The sequence below is a fragment of the Dromiciops gliroides genome, chromosome 3, assembly GCF_019393635.1.
Source record: "Dromiciops gliroides isolate mDroGli1 chromosome 3, mDroGli1.pri, whole genome shotgun sequence".
Lineage (NCBI taxonomy): Eukaryota > Metazoa > Chordata > Mammalia > Microbiotheria > Microbiotheriidae > Dromiciops > Dromiciops gliroides.
The window spans coordinates 281,100,679-281,121,648 of record NC_057863.1 but is presented as its reverse complement, the minus strand read 5'-3'; the positions used below and the strand labels follow the sequence as shown (position 1 = coordinate 281,121,648).

General features: G+C 38.9%; 1 pseudogene; it reads left to right on the top strand.

Annotated features, from left to right (window-relative positions):
* The first annotated feature begins 1,269 nt into the window (after positions 1 to 1,269).
* The window catches only part of LOC122747475, a 28,540-nt pseudogene continuing 8,839 nt past the window's right edge, over positions 1,270 to 20,970 (top strand).

Below are 20,970 nucleotides of genomic sequence, written 5' to 3'. Positions count from 1 at the left end.
TTGGGGACCAAGGGAATCTAGTTTACTTAGCAGAAAAGACATGGAATAAAATGAGATAGATTGGTGGGAGTTTAATGGAATAGTTAGATAAAACTGAAAGGCTACAGGGCTTGGGTTTTGGGTTTTAAATAATTTTTTGAAACATTAGGCTTTCCTTTAGGTTATTTTTGAGGGGAATAAACTAAATTAAAATATGTGTCAGTCATGGAGAAAATAGTCAAACATCACTGTGATAGAAAGTAAGCTTTGATAAAGTTGTATGGCACTGTTAAAATATAAACTTGAGTTCTGAATGTCATTGGGCATAAGAGCAGAAATGTACTAGATTGTAGTAAAATTGGGGTTTTGTTACTTTTTAGTTTTGTGATTTGGGCAAGTCATTCTCTCTGAGCCTTAAATTTCCTCAGCTTTTAATTTCAGGGGTTGAAAATTGCTGACATTTATATACTGCCTTAATGTTTGCAAAGTACAGGTATCTCATTTTATCCTTACAACAGTCCTGGGAAGTAAGTGCTCTTATTATCACCCCCCCACCCATTTTACAAATGTGGAAACTGAGGCAAACAGATTAAGTGGATGGTTCAGCTACTTAGTATCTGAAGCTAGATTGACTTAAGGTTTGGGCAGCTAAGTGTCAGTGGATAGAGGACCCGGCCTGGAGTCTGGAAGATTCATCTTCCTGAGTTCAAATTTGGCTTCAGACACTTAGTATGGCTTTATGACCCTGGGCAAGTCACTTAACTGTTGGCCTCAGTTTCCTCATCTGTAAAATAAGCTGGAGAAGGAAATGGCAAACCACTGCAGTATCTTTGCCAAGAAAACCCCAAATGGGGTCATGAAGAGTTGGAAAGGACTGAAAAAAACAACTGAACAAAACAACAAAACCTCATTCCAGGTCCAGTGCTCTCCCAACTTCCACTTTTGTGCTTCCTTTACCATCTCTAAGGTCCCTTCCAGCTCTTCCCATGGCCTTGAGTTAACTTCTAAATTATTATTAGATTCTAGATTATCCTTTTTAAAAATAGTTCTTGGGTTTAGATAACAAAATTCCACTCAACTTTTAGCCAAGTTGTTTTAAAGAACCCATTTAATACTGCTTGTCTCTTGAAACAGGAGACTTAAAAATTTCTCAAGCAGTTTTAACTCGAGTGTTATTTCCAAAGCTACAAAATAAGTGACTCTGCATTTCAGAGGGGCTTATCCAGAAGACTCTCCAAGCACTTTATATACAGTACTTTGCAAATTGAACACACTGCAGTTGAAACCGACATGGATCAGAGCCCCTGCATGATGGCGAATGTATCTTGCAGCAGTTTAGAATGGAAAGAACTCAGGGACTCCAACCAGCAGAGCCAGTTGCTCAGATTAGATTCTGATTAACCCCTGAACCAACATGACTATTTTGATGAAAAAAATCTTGAAATTCTTCATAGTATAGCACAGCATATTGTACTTAGTGGGCACTGTTTGCCTAATGAATTAAGCTTACCTTAGGTTTTGTCAACAAAAGTAGAAGTTGATTTGGGGTTCAAATGAGAATTTAATTTTTTTTGGTCACACAATGGTTCTCAGTTCTTTCTCATTCCTAAATTTTAACATGATTAGAGATTATTAGAGGCACTAATATATGCTACAAGGGATAGAGGGCTGGCCCTGGAGTCAGGAGGACCTGAGTTTAAATCTGGCCTCAGATACTGGCTGTGTGACCTTGGGCAAGTCACTTAACCCTGTTTGCCTCAGTTGCCTCATCTGTAAAATTATCTGGAGAGGAAATGACAAACCACACAAGTATCTTTGCCAGGAAAACCCCAAGTGAAGTCACAGAGATTCAGACATAACTGAAGCAATTAAATAACCACAATATATGCTTCAGAATATTTTCCATTTTTACAGAGGAAGAAATTACTTATTAGAGGTACTAGTTCGGTGCCCTGTAATAACTAATAGCTATGCAATCAACAGTTGAGTTACAAAGTGATATTTGGGGTGGGGGAGGGAGGGAGGAGAAAAGGTTAAGAAGATAATGGATAGCATTCTTTTGAAGGTTTGCAAAATGCTTGGCACATACTATCTCATTTGATTCTCACAACTCCTACTTGGAAGTTAGGCACAATTATTATTTTCATTTCACAGCTGATAAAACTGAGGCAGACAGCAGTTAAGTGATTTGCCTGAAGTCATGGAGTTAAAGTATGTAAGACTGAATTTGAACTCTGCTCCAGGGCCAGAGCTCTAGACACTGTGCCACCGGCCTACCTCTGGAGAAGATTTTTTTTCAAAAGATGAATTCAGGACTTAAATCTGAAATGATCTCATAGAATCTTAGATCTTGTTCCCTTTTTCAGATTCATTCATTCAGGTTCATTTTTTCTTTTTTTTTTTAAATTAGTATTTTGCAGAGATATATCAAGGTGGTTCTAATAAGAGTATGTTAAGGGGTTTGAAGAGGAGGGAGATTACACAGAGAATATTCACACTAGGTTTTCTGGGATGGAGGGCATGTCCTTTTTGTGATTGATAGGGGAGAGGTAGGTCCATGATGATAGGTCCCTCTAGGTGGCTGGGATGGTTGCTTTGTATGCCACATCAAGGTAAGGTCGGAGATCATTGTGGCAACAGGAAGTACACTTCTTGTTCTCCCGTCCCCCTATTTTAGTGCCCAGGTGCAAAACTTCGTTTGCTTTTCAGTAACTGGCTATCTTTATTAGCATAGATGAAGAATCAGGGAAATGTGGTCTTAGTTGTAATACTAGGTAAGGAGATCCAGTATATTATCTCTAATCTAAAATATCCAGGTGGATTATGTGAAACAATGTGAATTAAAAACTTCCAAACATGTTTGAGTTTTTTAAAAAACGATGAAAACTTTTTTTCTTAAAGTATTGAGTCTATATCTCCAAGTAATAACAAACAACCAGAATATGAAAAAAATGTAAACTATCTCATTTCATCTTATTGAATGATGGAATCATGCCTTCAAAGTAATCAGCTATATATTTAATTTTTTTTCAAACATTAACTAGTCTGATAGTACCTAATGGCTTCATTACCCCAGTAACTCTTACCAAAAAAAAAAGTACATAAACTCACGTTCTTAGTGCTTTAAGGATTGCAAAACAATTTTTAGTACTTTAGTAATACCTCCATTTTACAGATAAGGAAACAAAGGCTCTGAGAAATAGAGATTTGCTAAAAAAAATAGGACTTGTCATGGGAACAATCTGAATGAGGATCTCTGGATTATAAACTCAGTCTTAAAATAAGGACACTGCACAGTTTCTTCTGTCCTTTTCAGTCCATATATTTGACAACAAAGGCTTCTCCAAATGAATGATTATACAATAGCACAACATATGAACCACGGGAGAGAAAAGGAGAAAATCCTTACTGAAGACTTACATGTCCAAAAGAGATGTATTCATAAAGAGTTTGTACACCTGACCAACACCTCAGAGGGGGCTGGAGATGGGAATAGGATGCTGCAGTCCTCCAAGTTAGCCTCTAGAGAGGAGAAATAGTATAGCAGCTTCCAAAGATAGTCTTCGAAACTAGGTGGGACAGTGGATAGAGTGTTGGACCTGGAGTCAGGAAGATCATCTGAGTTCAAATCTAGCCTCAGACACTTAATAGCTGTGTGACAGTGGAAAAATCATTTAAACTCTACCTTAGTTTTCCCAACAGTAAAAAGGATGATAATAATAGCCCCTGCTTCCCAGGATTTCTGTGAAGATCAAATGAGAATATTTACATTCACATAGCACAGTGCCTGGCAAATAGTAGCTGCTTAATAAATCTCTATATGCATATACATACACATATGCATATGCATATATATACACATTGTGTATGTGTGTGTACATACGTGCAAACATGCACACGCATATGTATGCATACATACACATACATATATGCATACATACAATAAATGTATATTTTAGATTTCTGTTAACATACACATATACACATGCACACACATGCATATGTATGTGTGGATATACACACATACGTGTATATTTTCTATCTCCACACGTGTGTATGTATACATATATGTGTATATATGTATACACACATGCATACGCATGCATATATGCCCCATTTTTGACTTGTGTTAGGGAGGCTTCTTCCTTTGGAAGGAGGTGCAGCATAGTGTGAGGAGTTATCTGATGTGTCTTGTGCTAGATCTACCCTTTGGGATCTCTGCATTCTATAAATGGTTGAGGAAAATGATAGGCATGGGAATGGAATGTTTCCCCAATCACCTGAGATGGGCTAAAAAGGAAGACATGGAGGATCTTATCTATTATATGCTATATGCTATGGGGACATTTGGGCATTGAAGTTTTAGTTGGGGAGACCTCTGCTAGTTGGGGAAGTAAAAATAAAAGACAAGGAGAAGCAATTAAAATGGCATTGGTTAGTATATGATAGTAACCAATTAATATGGGCATGAGTCTTCCCAAGGTATTTTGTTTCTGAATTTCCTCTTCATTTACAAGAGGACACAGCTTGGGGTTCTACTCTCAAGTGAGGATCAAAGATCCTCAAAGATGCCAATGCTTATAGCTTTTTCCTTGAGATTTGAATGCTCTCCAAATACTCAACTTCTACTAGGGAGTAGGGAATGAACTTCTAATACACAATCATCCTACCAAGTGGAAAAATGCTTCAATATAGGAATGTGGATATGTATATAATATACTGTGTATGTATATGCACGTATATGATATAAACACACATATATGTAAATGAGTGTATGTGTGTATAAGCGATATCAATTTAATTTCAGTCTCCAGAATGAAAAATTTGGGCAGCTAGGTAGCACAGTAAATAGAGTGTTGAGCCTAGAGACTGGAAGGCCTGAATTCAAATTTGGTTTCAGACACTTACTATGTGATCCTGGGCAAGTGACTTAACTGATGTCTTTCTTAGTTACTTCAACTGTAAAATAGGGATAATGATAGCACTTACCTTCTGGAGTTGTTGTGAAAATCAAATGAGCTAATATTTGTAAATCATTCAGCATAGTGCCTGACATACAGTAGGTACTTAATAAATACTTGTTTCCTTCCCTTTCTCTCCCTCCCTTTTTCCTTTCTTTTTTTTAGCTTTCTTTCCTCTCTTTTTTCCTTTCTTTCCTTCCTTCTTCCTCTTTCCTTTCCTTCCCTCCTCCTTTCCTCTCTCCTTCCTTCCTTCCTTGCTTGCTTACCTTCTTCCTCTTTCCTTCCCTCCCTCCCTCCCTCCTTCCTTCCTTCCTTCCTTCCTTCCTTCCTTCCTTCCTTCCTTCCTTCCTTCCTTCCTTCCTTCCTTCCTTCCTTCCTTCCTTCCTTCCTTCCTTCCTTCCTTCCTTCCCTTCCAGAGAAGGGATGACACTTAGAGTTACAAAATTCTAAGAAGGAAATACATTCCGCACATATCATAAGAAGAGTCATGGACTCTGCAAACCAGACAGTATGGAATGAAATGGGGCAATCATAGTTTAACCCACCCTCCTGGACTTGCCTAATATAGAACAGCTGTGGCACAATGGCAGCAGTCAGAACTATGCCCTGGCCCTGAGTCCAATGCCCTTTTCCCTATACCAAGCTACCTGATTACCCTGATACTTACCTAATCCTGCATTTCACTTTGAGTTGTATAGAACACGTCTGTGAATGGTGCAGATCATAATGTTCTAAAATGCATCTGTAATAGTTACTATATAACAGACCCCTTGGATTTAGAATAAATCAAGAATTTTCATACATGTAGAAAGGAAATGGGATAGAATCTATACAATCTTTCCTTATATTTCATGTAAGGCTTTAAGGATCTTCCCAGGTTCTCTCTATTTGGCTTGTTGAAAAATCGAGTTTGTTGTTGTTTATTTTTTATACATAAGAAACTTTGCTATAAGCACATGTTTATACATAATGGACTTATTTCACGCTCCATCCCCTGCATTCCATCTGAGGGACCCTGGCCTACTTGTGGTGGCCCGTCTAGTTCTCTGGGTTCAGTGCTCATGGCCTTGGCACTTTGGAATGATGCAGCAAACTGAGAATGGATCCCCCCCCCACACACACACATACACACATACACCAACCCATCTCTGCATTAGTTTAAAAGGAAAGTTAACTTCTGCTTTCTCTTCTTCTGCCCTTCTGGATATGGGGCTTAGAACTCCTTTTCTCTAGGCCTTCCTATGAAGGAAGGGGCACCTTGAGGAGGGGTACCAGCCCTCACACTAGGAGAAATGCCAACCACTGGCTAGAGCTTCTAGGGCATGTTATATTGTGTGAGCTCCTCAAGGGTATGGACTGTCTTTTGGAGGTATCCCTTCTCCAATGCTACTAACTCAAGCCCCCACTGGCTATGTTCCCTTCACTGTTAGGCACTAGTGAGTCTCACCACAGTCCCATTTAACTTCTTGACATCAATTAACTTTTACAAAGGGATATGTGTTTCAAAGACCTAATAGGAACAAAAGTACAAATGCTTCCCCCCAGTACCTCAGGAGCACACTTTCTCCTATCCCACCTAGGCCTCTGGGGAGAGTGGGTTCAAACTTAGTCAACTAGCATTTCTTAAGCACCTACCATGTTCCATGAACGATGCTAAGTTCTGGACATAGAAAAAAAGAGTCCCTGGTCCCAAGGAGCTCACAGTCTAATGGGGAAAACAACATGCAAACAACTATGTACAAAGAAGACACACATATAGGATATATTTATATGTACATACATGTGTGTGTATATATTTGTATATATATACATATACACATCTTATATGTGTGCATATATATAAATATATGTATGTGTGTGTATATATATATATATATAGAGAGAGAGAGAGAGAGAGAGAGAAAGTGAGAGAAAGAGAGGGAAAGGGAGTTAGAGGTGATTTAACAGGAAAGTAATGAACATGAAGGAGGACTGGTAAGACTTCTTACAGAAGGTGGGACTTTAGATGAGATTTGAAGGAAACCAGGGAGACTGTGCAACAGCGATAAGGAGGTAAAGACTTCCAAGCATGAAGGACAGCCAGTGAAAATGCCAGGAGTAGAGAGATAAGAGTGCCCTGTTCACAGAGCAGCAAGGAGACCAATATCACTCTATTTCAGACTATGTGGAACTGAATAAGGTACAAGAGGTGGGAAAGCAGGAAGGGGACAGGTTATAAAGTGTTTCAAAAGAGAAGTGGAGGATTTTATACTTGATTCTGGAGGTCACAGGAATTTATTGAATAGGGGAATGACACAGTCAGACCTGCCTTTTAGGAAAATAAATTTGACAGTTGAATAGAGGATTGGAGTGGGGAAAGACTTAGGGCAGGGAGACCAACCAGCAGGCTATGGCGATAGTCAAGGCATGAGGGAACAAGTGCCTGCTTTAACTCAGTTCTGTTTAGCATTAGTCCTATCAAATTCACCACTGCTGGACCTTAGCCTTAAAGGCCCATAGGTCTCTCACTCCTTGCTCCTCAGAGGACAGATACTGAGATGGCTCTAAAACCAAGCAAGGGCTCTAACTACTGGATTTCTAGTGGCTGGTTCTCCTGACCTTTTAAAACCATGTTGTTCCTCAGTCACATCTGACTCTTCATGATCCTGTGGGGTTTTCTTGGCATGGATACTGGAATGGTTTGCCATTTCTTGTTCAATGGATTAGGGCAAATAGGGGTTAAGCAACTTGACAACTGTCACACAGCTAGTAAGTATCAGACTGGATTTGAACTCAGGTCTCCCTGACTCCAAGTCCAATGCTCTATCTACTGAGCCACCTAGCTGCCTAGACTCATACTTTCATTTAAAATGGAAAAGAAGTTAGGCCTCTATTCACAGGGTAATATGGCTTCAGAAGCATGAAGGCCACATGACTCCCCACATGGCATTGTCTCTCACTAGACGCCTAACTGAAGGCATCCAAGAAATCCTCCAAGACTGAATAACTAAATAGATTGAGCCTAGGGGCTCTGGTCTTTCTTGCCTTTGTTAAAGATTCCTAGTGGATAGAAAGATCAAACTAGTTACAGAGTGTCTACACATGCTCCAACATTGTCCCTAAAGCACTTAAATTACATATCATCATAACTCTCTTAGAAGCAGGCTCCCCTCTCATGCATATAGAGTAATGCCATGGGGCTACAGCTAGGTGGCTTAATGAATGGATAGATCTCAGGGCCTGGAGTTAGGAAGACTTGGATTCAAATCTAGTCTCAGATACTTACTAGCTGTGTGACCATGAGCAAGTCACTTAACCTCTGCCTCAGTTTCCTCATCTGTACAATGGGGATAATAAAAGCCCCTACTCCCAGGGTTGTTGAGGATCAAATGAGATAATAATTGTAAAGCACTTACTATATAGTACCTGGTATATTGTACTATATAAATGTGAGTGTTTATTAATATTTGGGTGTTTTTTTTTTGGTGAGGCAATTGGGGTTAAGTGACTTGCCCAAGGTCACACAGCTAGTTAAGTGTCAAGTGTCTGAGGCTGGATTTGAATTCAGGTCCTCCTGAATCCAGGGCCAGTGCTCTATCCACTGCACCACCTAGCTGCCCTATTAATATTTGTTAGAGGTGCTCTGCAGGTATGCCAGTCCTAGTTCAAATAGACATCAACCACTAATTACAATAAATCATCTCACAGGTCTGGAAATACAAAGGCAGAAGTAAACCAGTCCTTAGCCACAAGAAGCATACATTCTAACTAAAGAAACAATTAATGGAGGCATAAAGAAAGATACAGGCAAGATGACTACAAAACAGATACAAGTTAACCTTGGCTAGGAAGGCATTAGCAACCATAGAGAATCAGAGAAAACTTTTTGCACAAGGAGACCCTTGAATTGAGTCTTTAATGACTCCCAGAGGTGGAGGTGAGGAGTTGAGAAAGCATTCCAGGTGCAGGAAATAGCCTGTGTAAAGGAATCAAGACGAGAGAATGACATTTGGGAAGAATGACAAATAAGCTAATTTGACGGCATAGCAGAGGGCACGGAATCAGTCATTCAGTAAACATTAAGTGCTTACTATGTGTCTGGTATTAAGATAAGTGAGCACTGGGAAATACAAGGAAAGTTAAAGTCCCCGCTTTCAAGGAGCTTACAGTCTAATGGGGTGACAACATGCAAATAACTATGAACAATTGATAGACGAATCAGTTTATAATAGATCCGTGTCTTATTGTTAAAGGGGGTTAGGGATAAACTCTTTTATTTTTGGTGGAGGAGCAATGAGGGTTAAGTGACTTGCCCAGGGTCACACAGCTAGTGTCAAGTGTCTGAGCCTGGATTTGAACTCAGGTCCTCCTGACATGCAAATAACTATGAACAAACAAGATATATACAAGATATATTGGAAATAATCAACAGAGGAAAAAGTCTTAGAATGAAGAGTGGTGGAGAAAGGCTCCCCATAGAAGATAGAATTTTAGCTGGGACTTGAAGTTCCCTGACTGGGTAGCCAGGATGTGATGATGAGGAAAGAGAGCAATACAGGCATGGGGGACAGCTGGAGAAAATGTCCAGAACCAAGAGAGGGAGTGTCCTGTTTGAAGAGTATGTAAAGGGAGGAGGGACGGTGTAAAGGTGTCAGAAGACCTGAAAGGTAGGGGGAAAGTAAGGAGGAGGGGGCTAATGTGTAATAATCCTGGAAAGATAGGAAGGAGCCAGGTTGTGTAAAGTGGTGGAATTTATATTTGATCCTGGAGGGAATAGGGAAGCCACTAAGGTTTATTGAGTTCAGGAGGCAGGACAATAACATGGTTAGCACTACACTTTCAGAAAATTATTGTGGTAGCTCTAATCCCTATTTGAATGATTGTGCTTTACAAATTAAAAAAAAACAACCCATAGTTTGACAACATAGTTGTCATCAGTGTGCATATATTGCTCCCGGAAGACCTGCACTTCATTAATATAATTTGGCTCAAGGTGAGGAATAGTATGACAAGAGGCAAGTTTTCAGGCTATTTGCTATTCTGCACCAAGGAGGTGGCTATTTGCTTTATTCTTAAATAAATGAAATACATATACACTTCCTATCAATCAAAAATGTCCTTCATCCTCCCTACTGTGATCTTTCGATTGTCTGTCCGTAGACCTGAACAGGTTTAAAAACAAACAAAAAGTTGAATTTCAGTTTAATATAGTGTAAAGCTTCAAATATCTTCCCTGTCCTGGTTTTGATTTCTAGATTTTTTTTTAATTTTTTTTTTTAATTTTTGGTGAGGCAATTGGGGTTAAGTGACTTGCCCAGGGTCACACAGCTGGTAAGTGTCAAGTGTCTGAGGCTGGATCTGAACTCAGGTCCTCCTGAATCCAGGGCTGGTGCTCTATCCACTGCACCACCTAGCTGCCCCCTTGATTTCTAGATTTTTAACAAGCATTTTATTTAATTTCCTGTTCTTTTACGAACTTTCCAATTTTTTTGGATCATTTTTTGGTCTTCTATTCTTCCAAATATATCTGCCAGATTTTACTTAACAAGAATAATCCCAAACAGCAAAAGGTTTCTGACTAGAGGTTAGCCCTATTATCAACTGCTTAGTTAAGACAGTTGTAAAAAGTCTCTTTGGGTTTATCTTTAACTTAGAGAAGCTTGGAGAACCTGATTGTTAGTGCAATAGATAAAAAGGTTGGGGAGAATACAAACAAAGCTATAGGGATATTTACCTTGTTTTAGCCAGTTCAATGAATGAACTTTGTTTAAAAAAGGTGTCTCCAGATCTTAAACTATTTGTATCAGACCTCTTTGGTAGTCTGCTGAAATCCATTTCCAGAATATTTTAAAATGCAAAAAGAAACACAGATTAAAAAAAAATTTTTTTTTTAGTGAGGCAATTGGGGTTAAGTGACTTGTCCAGGGTCACACAGCTAGTAAGTATTAAGTGTCTGAGGCTGGATTTGAACTCAGGTCCTCCTGACTCCAGGGCCGGTGCTCTATCCACTGCACCATCTAGCTGCCCCAAGAATAACAATTTTCTAATGCTCTAGAACCAATTTTGCTTTTTTACATCAACCTTATTGATACTGGTACATGCTTTTATCAATGAGCATTTGGTTAACAGGGAGTAACTGGGAGTGATTCATTTGATGTTTTCAAAGGTAGGAAATAACTTTATAAGTTTTTCAAATGCCACTCTACTGAGGTAAAGAATGCTGCAGGTTGTGAGTGAGCTCATTAGGGCCAATTAAAACCCAACAACTCTTCCTGGGCATTGAAATATTTGGTAATATTTTCTGTGTCTTTGGAAAATGACATTTCTTCCCCTTATTAGCAGATATTTAATTTAAGGACTGTCCCATTTGGCAAATTGTATTATAAAGATGAAGATGGTTGTCCCATAAGATGGTTCTTATGTTTAGAACAAATTTTTAACCTATTTCATTATGTAATATTTAGTAGGAAAAGTACTGACCGGTCTTAAAGCCTGAAGACCTAAGTTTTCATTGAAGCCCTACCACTAACTAGCTGTGTGTAAGCACAGGCAGATCAGATAACCTCTCTTGGCCTCAGTTTCTTGATCTGTAAAGTGGCGATAATAGTTGTATGCCCTTTAGAGAACAGATAAAAGAAGAATAGAAACAGTATGGTGAAATGGTAAGAATAATGAATTTGAAGTCGGAGGACCTATGTTTAAATCCCACATATGACCTATGTGAACTAGGACAAGTCGCTTACCTCCCTGGACCTAATTTTCTTTATCTTTTAGACTCCTAACATCTCTCACACAGCCTAGATCAAGTCCTTAGCACCTTTGACCTAGATGATTTTTAATGGCCTCCCCACCTCAGGTCCCTCCCTACAACAATCCATACTCCTGACAGTTGCATAATGATTTTCCTTAAACACAGATCTGACCATGTCACTCCCCTACTTGGTTCCCCCAGTGTCCCCCTATTGCTTCTAGTATAAGATATAAACATCCTGGCCTTGAACTGTATTTCCAACTCCATTTTACATTCCATGGTCTGGCTAACTCATCCTTCTCTCTGTTTCTCATGCAAGTCACTCAGTCCTCCATCTCCTTAACTTTGTCCTGGCTGTCTGCCATGCCTGGAATGGACTATGTCCTCACTTCTGCCTTACAGAGCCCCAGATTTCCTCATTTCCTTCAAGATAAAACTCTAGCAATAGTAATAGTATTGCTAGTGACAGTAGTAGTAACCTTCTACATGAAGCCTTTCCTAATTTCCCCAACTATAAGTACCCTCCCCAACTATTTTCTTTCTATTCTTTTACAATTTACTCTGTGTATATATATGTATTGTGTGCATGTATGTATGTAGATATGTATGTATAAATACATGTACATATAGTAGTTTTAGTAGCTTAAAATTACACTAAATTTTTAGAAATCCATACATACATCTGTAAATGCATACATATAATGTATGTGTCTGGTATTAGGATAAGTGATGTATGTATGCGTTTATTGTCCATCCCTTTCCCCTTCCCCCCTCTGACTATAAACTCTTCAAAAGCAGGGATTATTTCCTTTTTTGTAGGGGAGCATAGTATCTGCATATTGTGAATTCTCAATAAATACTTATTGATCTGCAAGGGGAAGGGTGCACTGGATGGCCTCTAGTTCTAACTCTAAATCAATAATTCTAAGAACTTTACAGGGTTATTATAAAGCTTATATGGGAGATTGCATGCAAAGGGAAACACAAATGATAGCTACTATTAGGACTATAATTATTATTAGGAAAGGTATATTTAGAAACATGTTTTGTTTGTGAAAACAAATTTTACATGCTGTATGGCATCTAAACTATGTTTAGAGTAGAGTTTGGTCATTTAAAATGAGATATAATATGTGGTTAAGTGCTACCCCATTTCTAAATACCTTGTATAGAGAACCCTAGACATTGTTATTGTAGTTTTAAGAGATCCAAATGGAATGTTGAGAAGAGCAGTCTGTGCAGGTAGGTAGTTTAGAGTGACATTTGAGAAATATCTTACAATTAAATGTTTCACTCTATAAAGTTAGGGAGAATATATGCATTTTTTAGAATCTATGAGGATCCATAAGGAATTGGTGAAAAAGACAGAGATGGATAAGGTGATTTAAAACTTCTCCCCTATCAAAGTTGTTACAAGAGATGTCATATAAAAATCTTATAAAGAAAATTCTAGGGAATATTTGTGAGAAGCTGATAAGTATAGTATATTCTGGAAAGACTATTTGTGTGTGTGTGTGTGTGTGTGTGTGTGTGTGTGTGTGTGTGTGTGTGTGTGTGTGTGTGTGTGATTACCAGGGAGCAAACAAAACCAAAAAAAGACTAATCTAGTCTGTTTCTTAAGAGACTGAATTCAAATCATGTGAGGAGAATTATGAAGAAGCTTCTTAAGAGACTTTAATCAAATCTGGAGTGAGGTTTTTTTTAGACAAATAAAGGGGAGTTATCTGTTATACTGAGGGTTTGAAGTGATTCTGGTTGTAAAATTTGTCATAGCCAAAATATTGAAAATAGTAATGCACACACACATCCTTGCTTTATTACTGTTTTCATTTGTTAATAAATTATATATAAGTAATTTTATTTATTATTATTAAGTATATTATTATATTATTAATATGAGTAATTACTCATGGGAAAGGAGTTTTCTTCAATTTATTATGTGGCACCCCTCTGTACTCACTTATTAAAGCTTCACTGACACTGTCACGTTTGGTCTCCAAAGAGTGGCTGCTACTATTTTCAGGGTTCTGGAGGGTAACCTTGTGGGTGGCTCTCTTCCTCAAACTATAGCTCATGAGTCCCCACTGATGGGTTTCAGTACACTTCTCAAAAAGGCATTTACTCAAATGACATTGCCAGAACATTACACAAGAACTTACAAAAATATTGCAAAGAATTTATACCCAAATCAGGTTCATCTTCTCTGGCAAATACATATAGACTTGTTGGTGGGAAGAGTGGGCATGAATTTAAAGGATGATGGCAGTGGAGTTTACATGTAGAGAACACTTATGGCCAAGGCAACTTAAAACTCCATAATTGCAGGGTTTTGATAGTTTTTCTTTCTCTGTAAGGGCTGCTTAGAGTTTGCTGTTGGGTCTAGAATTGGTGATGGACAACTGGGCTAGCTCCCTATTAAGGGCAAGGCTTCTCAGCTCGATGGGTGAATTGACTTCTAGGCTATGTTAATCAGGCCTCTCAGTTTTAAAGCTGGTCCCTCAATAGGTTCAGCTGCTGCTTGGCTTTATAGGGCAGGTCACTCTGCAGCTGCTCCTGGACTGTCCAGGACAGATCACTTAACTTCTGGACTCTTCACAAGGGCTGAGTTTGATGTGCTGGACTCCTCTGTCTTGATCTTCAGTGGGAAGCTGCAATCTTCATTACCTCCAGCCTCTGGTTCTCTTCTCAACAAGCTCAATGACCTTTAGCCCAAGACTGTCAGAAGTCTCTTCTCTCTGGTCCTTCAAATCCTCAGCTTCTGAGGTTTATTACTTCTAGGGAGGAGTTGGGAAATGTTTAACTCCTGCTGTTTGACTATTGTTCCTGGCTCAGACCTGGCTTCCAACAGTGAGGGGCTCCCTCTTCACTTATGGTGCTCAGTCCAGTTATAGTTCCCAGACTCCTGTTAGGTTTTAAGAAGATGAGTGTTTGGTAATGGCAAAGGTATTGAAACAGTCTTTGCACTGGTGTCTGAGACTTCTTTATATGAGCTACTCAAGCCTCAAACTCTTTTTAAATGCGTGGACTACTTCCTTTGCCTTTTACATATCAATGTCTATTCTTGCCCCTTCAGAATTTTCCCTTAAAGTCTTGATAAAGCCAACTATTACATCTACATAATTAGTATTTAATGAACTACTTAATTAATGAGAAAGAGATTGCAAGTTTATTCATTAAAAAGAAACTAATAATCAATCAACAAGCATTTATTAGAACAAAATAATCTCTACTCATAAGACATTTATATCATCCCTGATTTCTATAGATCTTGGATGATTATGTGTATGTGTATGTGTATATGTGTCTGTATGAGTGTATATATATATATATATATATATATATGTATGTATGTATATGACTAGATGCATATATGCAGAGGGAGAGAGAGAGAGAGAGAGAAAGTAACAAGGCAGGTAGCTTACAAGTGATTGTGGCCAGACCACCATATTAAACCTGCTTTACATGGGAGACTGGCGAAACATCCTTCTTTAACCCGATGCATTACACATAGTTGACATTACAATTTATAAATATATAATTCACTGATGCTTTGGTGACACTCTGTGTTTTGTAAATAGTATTTTGTAAGCTTTATTTGCCTTAAATCCAAAAAAGGAAATTTAGAATTCCCTCTTTGGAGACAGGAATGTGAAAAAGACATACTAAATTAATTTAATCACAGTAGCCCAAGATTTATATCTGGCAAGATGCTCACTCTAGTCTGCTTCTCTTTCCCTGCAAAGAGTGGTCATTAGCCCTACTTGGAGGCTTGGCTTGTTCTGTGCTTCCAAGTGTTAAGTTTCTTTAAGGAAACTGCCATTCCTTTTGACTTCTGTTCTATCATCTTGAAGGATTATTCTCTTGAAAGCAGAGAATAATCCTTTGTCAGATAGTCTTCTATATACTTACTTTGTATATATCTAGTTATTCACATGTTGTTTTCTCCATTAGAATGTATGTTCTTTGAGGATAGGGATTGGTTTCACCTTTCTTTGTGTCTCCAGCACTTAGCACATAGTAAGTGCTTAATATGCTGACTGACAGGTTATGGTACATTTTGGGAAAGAAAGAAAAAGAGGGAGAAATGGAAAGATGTGGAATGAGGAAAGAGGTTTAAAAGTAAGATCCAGTAGGGGAAAGGATAACAAGGGGGGGAATGAAAATGAAAAGAGATTGAAAGAGGAGGAGTGGGGAAATGTAATTTATTTGTATTTCCAGGAAACAGTCAAATAATGACACTGGAATCTAATACTTATGATAGGGCAGGTTCACATAGTTGACTGAGTCACAGCACATTCCAAGTTGGTACCTCAGGAATCTCAGCTGTTGGTGGTGGGTGGAAGTAAAACAGCTTGAATTGAAGGTAATAGATGGGTGATGGCATATCTGTGTGTATCATTTGATGTCCTCTTAAAATATGAAATGCCTCTATGTTCAAGCAGTCTCCACAATGATCTGTATTTTAGATATCTATCTGCTGGGTGACTTTACACAAACCACTTTGTTCCAGACTTCAATGTCCTCATCTAGTTTGACTAGATAATTTCTTTTTTTTTTTGCAGGCAATGGGGGTTAAGTGACTTGCCCAGGGTCACACAGCTAGTAAGTGTCAAGTGTCTGAGGCCGGATTTGAACTCAGGTACTCCTGAATCCAGGGCCGGTGCTTAACCACTGAGCCATCTAGCTGCCTCCGACTAGATCATTTCTAAAAAAGATCCTTTCAAACTTTAACATTCTGTGGTTCTAACTTTGCATTAAACAAAGGAGTTAATTCATCTGGGCTTTCTTTGTCTCTGAATTTGCTAAATTATGAATGTCTAAGCCAAGAAACCTGCTGCAAAGCCTTCTTTAAGAAGTCATCCTTTCTTTTGTGTTTTAATGGGAATCTCATTGAAGAAGAAATGCCCTTCCATTAGGGTATTGTTCATAGTACCAATATTTCATTCTATAAAGATTGAATTCTTGACACAAGCTGTAAACTGCAGTGTGGCTCAGTAGAAAGAATGCTAGGGGGTGGCTAGGTGGCGAAAAAAAATATTATTTTCCAAAAAAAAAAATAATAATCAAACAAACACTTGGAACTCTTCCTCTTCCCCACATGCCCTGTTGCCCAGTCTCTGGAGCCAGGTTGGGTTGGAACAACTCTAGAAATGCTAACATTTTGACCTCTGAGCTTCCTTTGTACACCGAGTTTTGCACTGTCTTTCTTAACCTTCAAACCTGCGTAAATCCTGAGCTGGAATGACTCCTGAGATTGTATGTGGTGGGGGAAGGGGATAGTAAGCTAAATGCTGCCTTTTAAAAAGTATGAGGCAAATAGGAAAAAAAGAGGTAATGAAATGAGACGAAGGGATGACAACAGGGAGAGCCAGAAAGAGGGAGAGAAGGTAGAACAGAAAAAGAATAAGATCCCTTGGGGCAGCTAGGTGGCACAGTGGATAAAGCACTGGCCCTGGATTCAGGAAGACAGTTCAAATCCAGCCTCAGTCACTTGACACTTACTGTGTGACCCTGGGCAAGTCACTTAACCCTCACTGCCCTGCCAAAAAAAAAAAAAAAAAGAAGAAGAAAAAAGCTCCCTTTCTCATTATCATAATTTATCAATGACTTGCCTATAAGGGCTAATGTACTTTGTACCAGGTGCCATGCTAAGCCTTGAGAAGACATATACAAGTAGAAAGAAAGGCACATTTGAAGTTCACTTCACTCCTGGACTTCTCTCACTGGGAATACCTCCCACCCTGTGTCCTCTTCCTCTGATTGGCCAGTTCCTCCCAGAATTTCCATTTTAAGGAGGATGTTCAGCCCATATAGGTCTTTCATTCTCTCCAGCCTATACTCCTGACTTTAGATTTTCCCTATTATACCCCAGTGCACAATAGCCCTTCCTTCCCCACAGCCCCCTTTTGACTTTTCTTTATCTCTTCCCCCATAGAATGTAAGATCCTTGGGAGTAAAGACTCTTTCTTTCTGCTGGTATTTGTAGTCCCATCACAGCACAGTGTCTGACACAAGTAAGTACTTAATAAATGTTTGTTGACTTGGTGACTATTCAGACTGCTTTTCTACTTTAGAGATTTCACAGGCTCCTTGTTCATTCCTCTTCTCCCTTTTCTGCTTTTATTTGGGCTATTTCAATGCTCATTTTAGCTAGTGGGAAGAGGAAAGAAATAAGAGGGAGTTTCACACCAAAATATATTTTTTAAATTTTTTCCCAAAATGTTTTAATGTAAATTAATTGTACTTGTGAAAGATTTGATAAAGAGATTGAAACTCAATAATAATTCATGAATTATGCCTTGAAATTTGGGATTGGTTGAAAAGAGTGATTCCTTGTTTCCATTTTTGGTGGGAGATCATGTCTCTTTTCCCATTGAGCTTCTGATGAAAGTAGTGAAAACAAAGCAGACTAGAGAAGCTGAGGAGGAGAAGGTGGAAGGAGCCTGTGATGTCATTTATACCAGCTTGATATAAATTAGGGTAAAGGAACTAGAATTTCCAGAAGAACCTTTCCCTGAAACACTGTTTATAAGAATATGGCTGTCTCCACCTTATCCTAGATCTACTAACAGCATTTTGCCAAATAGACCCAGGATTACCACTGCCTTTTCCTTCAGACCCCAAGCCTGGTTTTTTGTTTTGTTTTCCTGTCACTCTCCTTTCCCCATACTTTGTGATTCTATTGTCACTAGTGAAGGTGCAGGATATATGGCTAGCTTTCTGCCTCCTGGTCCAAGCTTTTAGGTTTGGGAAAAAGCTAGAATAGAGTGGGGGTGTCAAAGATTTGGGCATTTGGAAGAGGATAGAAGAAAAGGCTTATAGAATAAGACTTCTAAAATAAGATGTTGGTATCAATTGTGAATTTTTAGTCTTCTTATCCTCCTAATCTTTCATCTTTTTTACAATCCTTCCATGATTTGGTGAACAAAAGTAGAATATAATTTTGGTGGCACTCAATTGCTTCAAACATTTTTTTTCTTTTTTTTTTAAGGAGAGGAAATCAATAATGATCTTTTCCCCCTTTCACAGAGATTACCAGTAAGAAGAAATATATACATACAAGCATGAAATAAATTTTACAGTGACAAAGGGAAAAGCATAAGTAATAGTAGTTAAAGTAAATATGAAAATTTTAGAGGAAAAGGCGAGTTAGATATACTTATCCATTTTAATCTAATTCTCAGTAAGGGTTAGTAATAGGAATAGGACCCGTGATTCTTTCAATATAAAGAACTACTAGATGAGGAAGGGCACCTAGGTGGCACGGTGGATAGAGCAGTGGGGCTGGAGTCAGGAAGACTTCCTGAGTTCAAATCTGCCCTCAGACACTTACCATCCGTGTGACCCTGGGCAAGTCACTTAACCCTGTCTGCCTTAATTTCCTCATCTGTCAAATAAAATGGCAAATCACTCCAGTATCTTTGTCAAGAAAACCCCAAATGAGGTCAAGAAGAGCAACGCAGGATTGAACACCAACCAGGTGAGGAAACTCCTTCTAATCAGTACAAATCAGCACTTCCTTTAAGAGAGGCAATTAGGGCAATAAAAAGTTAAATGACTTTCCTATGGTCACATAGCCAGCATCTGTCAGGGGCAGTACTTGAACCCACACTTTCCTGGCTCTGAGAACAGCTCTCTAACCAGTTTGACATGGTGTATTAAATGTGCTAACTTCAAGCTAGCATATAATATTATATTGAGAAGTATAACCAGAAGATGCACTGTGAGGGGCAGATTTTAGCTGAGGAAAACTGAGAGGAGTTAAATCTCCCAGATCACATCTACCACTTTTCACCAGGTTTGACTTTAGATAGAGCATTCTCTTGGATCATTGTCTTCTTCTTTTCATCTCTACTCCCTTGGAGAAGCAGGTAAGGTGAAGGTTCTTGTGTCAGGCACCTGCTTTCAAAGTGGCCCCACCTCCAAAGAAAAAAAAAGAGAGAGAGAAGCTCAAAATCTTAGCCTAAGGCAGAAGTCTTACAGGTTCACTTTTTTCCTTGTTATTTTAGGGAGGATACTAATGCCAATTAAAAAAAACACACAACAACAACAATTTAAAAATAACAATAAATATTTAAATTAAAATAATACTTAATTTTATTTCATAACAATTTTATAAATAATCCCCTTGGATTTGATTTTATGAAATTTAATAAATAAAAATTTAAATAGCAATAACAATTTTTAAATAAAAAAAATAAATCTGAAGCAATCTCTATAGTCAGCTTGAAAATTGTTTTTTCCAGCAGATTAAAATCTGCACATTCACATAGCCATTGGCTTTCCCATGTAGTACTCATGACTGAATATAGACTATATGTAAAGATTAGGTGGGACAGCTAGGTGGCACAGTGGATAAAGCACCGGCCCTGGATTCAGGTGTACCTGAGTTCATATCCGGCCTCAGACACTTGACACTTACTAGCTGTGTGACCCTGAGCAAGTCACTTAACCCCCATAGCCCTGCAATATATATATATATATATATATATATATATATATATATATATATATATATATATATATATAAAAGATTAGGCAAATCAGGAAAAAGGAACTGAGAGAGAAGGCAAGAAAATAGATTTTTAATTTTTTTTTAAGCAGGGCAATGAGGGTTAAGTGACTTGCCCAGGGTCACACAGCTAGTAAGTGTCAGGTGTCTGAGGCAACATTTGAACTCAGGTCCTCCTGAATCTGGGGCAGGTGCTTTATCCACTGCGCCACTTAGCTGCCCCTAACAAAATAGATTTTTACAGGGCACACCAGGCACAAGGAGAGAAAGTTGAGGGACCCTTTGAAGCTTTTCCAGAGTTCTAACCTCTCATTTGTCCTTCTCTGCTACACCACTCTTTGCTTCTTCTCAGCTCATTCTCAGACTGGTCAGAAACTACTATCATTAGCTCTCCTTCCAGCTTCTCTCCTGTGGAAATTTATTTTGATTTGGGGACCCTACCTTTGGGCTGAGATTGGAGAGCCTTGGGCCCTCGGGGTCTCTCCCCCTCCTCCTCAGCTTTGGCTGAGCGGAAAAAGCCCCATGGGCTATATAAGACACCAGGTCAGACAGCTGGGGGGAAAAAAAAGCCCCAGCTCCCTCCGACCTGAGGGGATCCCGGATGGCCTGTGCTGAGGCACGTGAAACTTGGAGCGCTCCCCGCCCCCAACCAGCCGCAGCCCTGGCTGGTGGATTAGCTTGGTCTGTGGGGGCGAAGGAAGCCCCGAGATTTGAGTGGAGAGAAGAAAAGGTATATATAGACCTGGGAGATGGACCAGGAGAAAACGGACGGAGACAGACTAGATAGA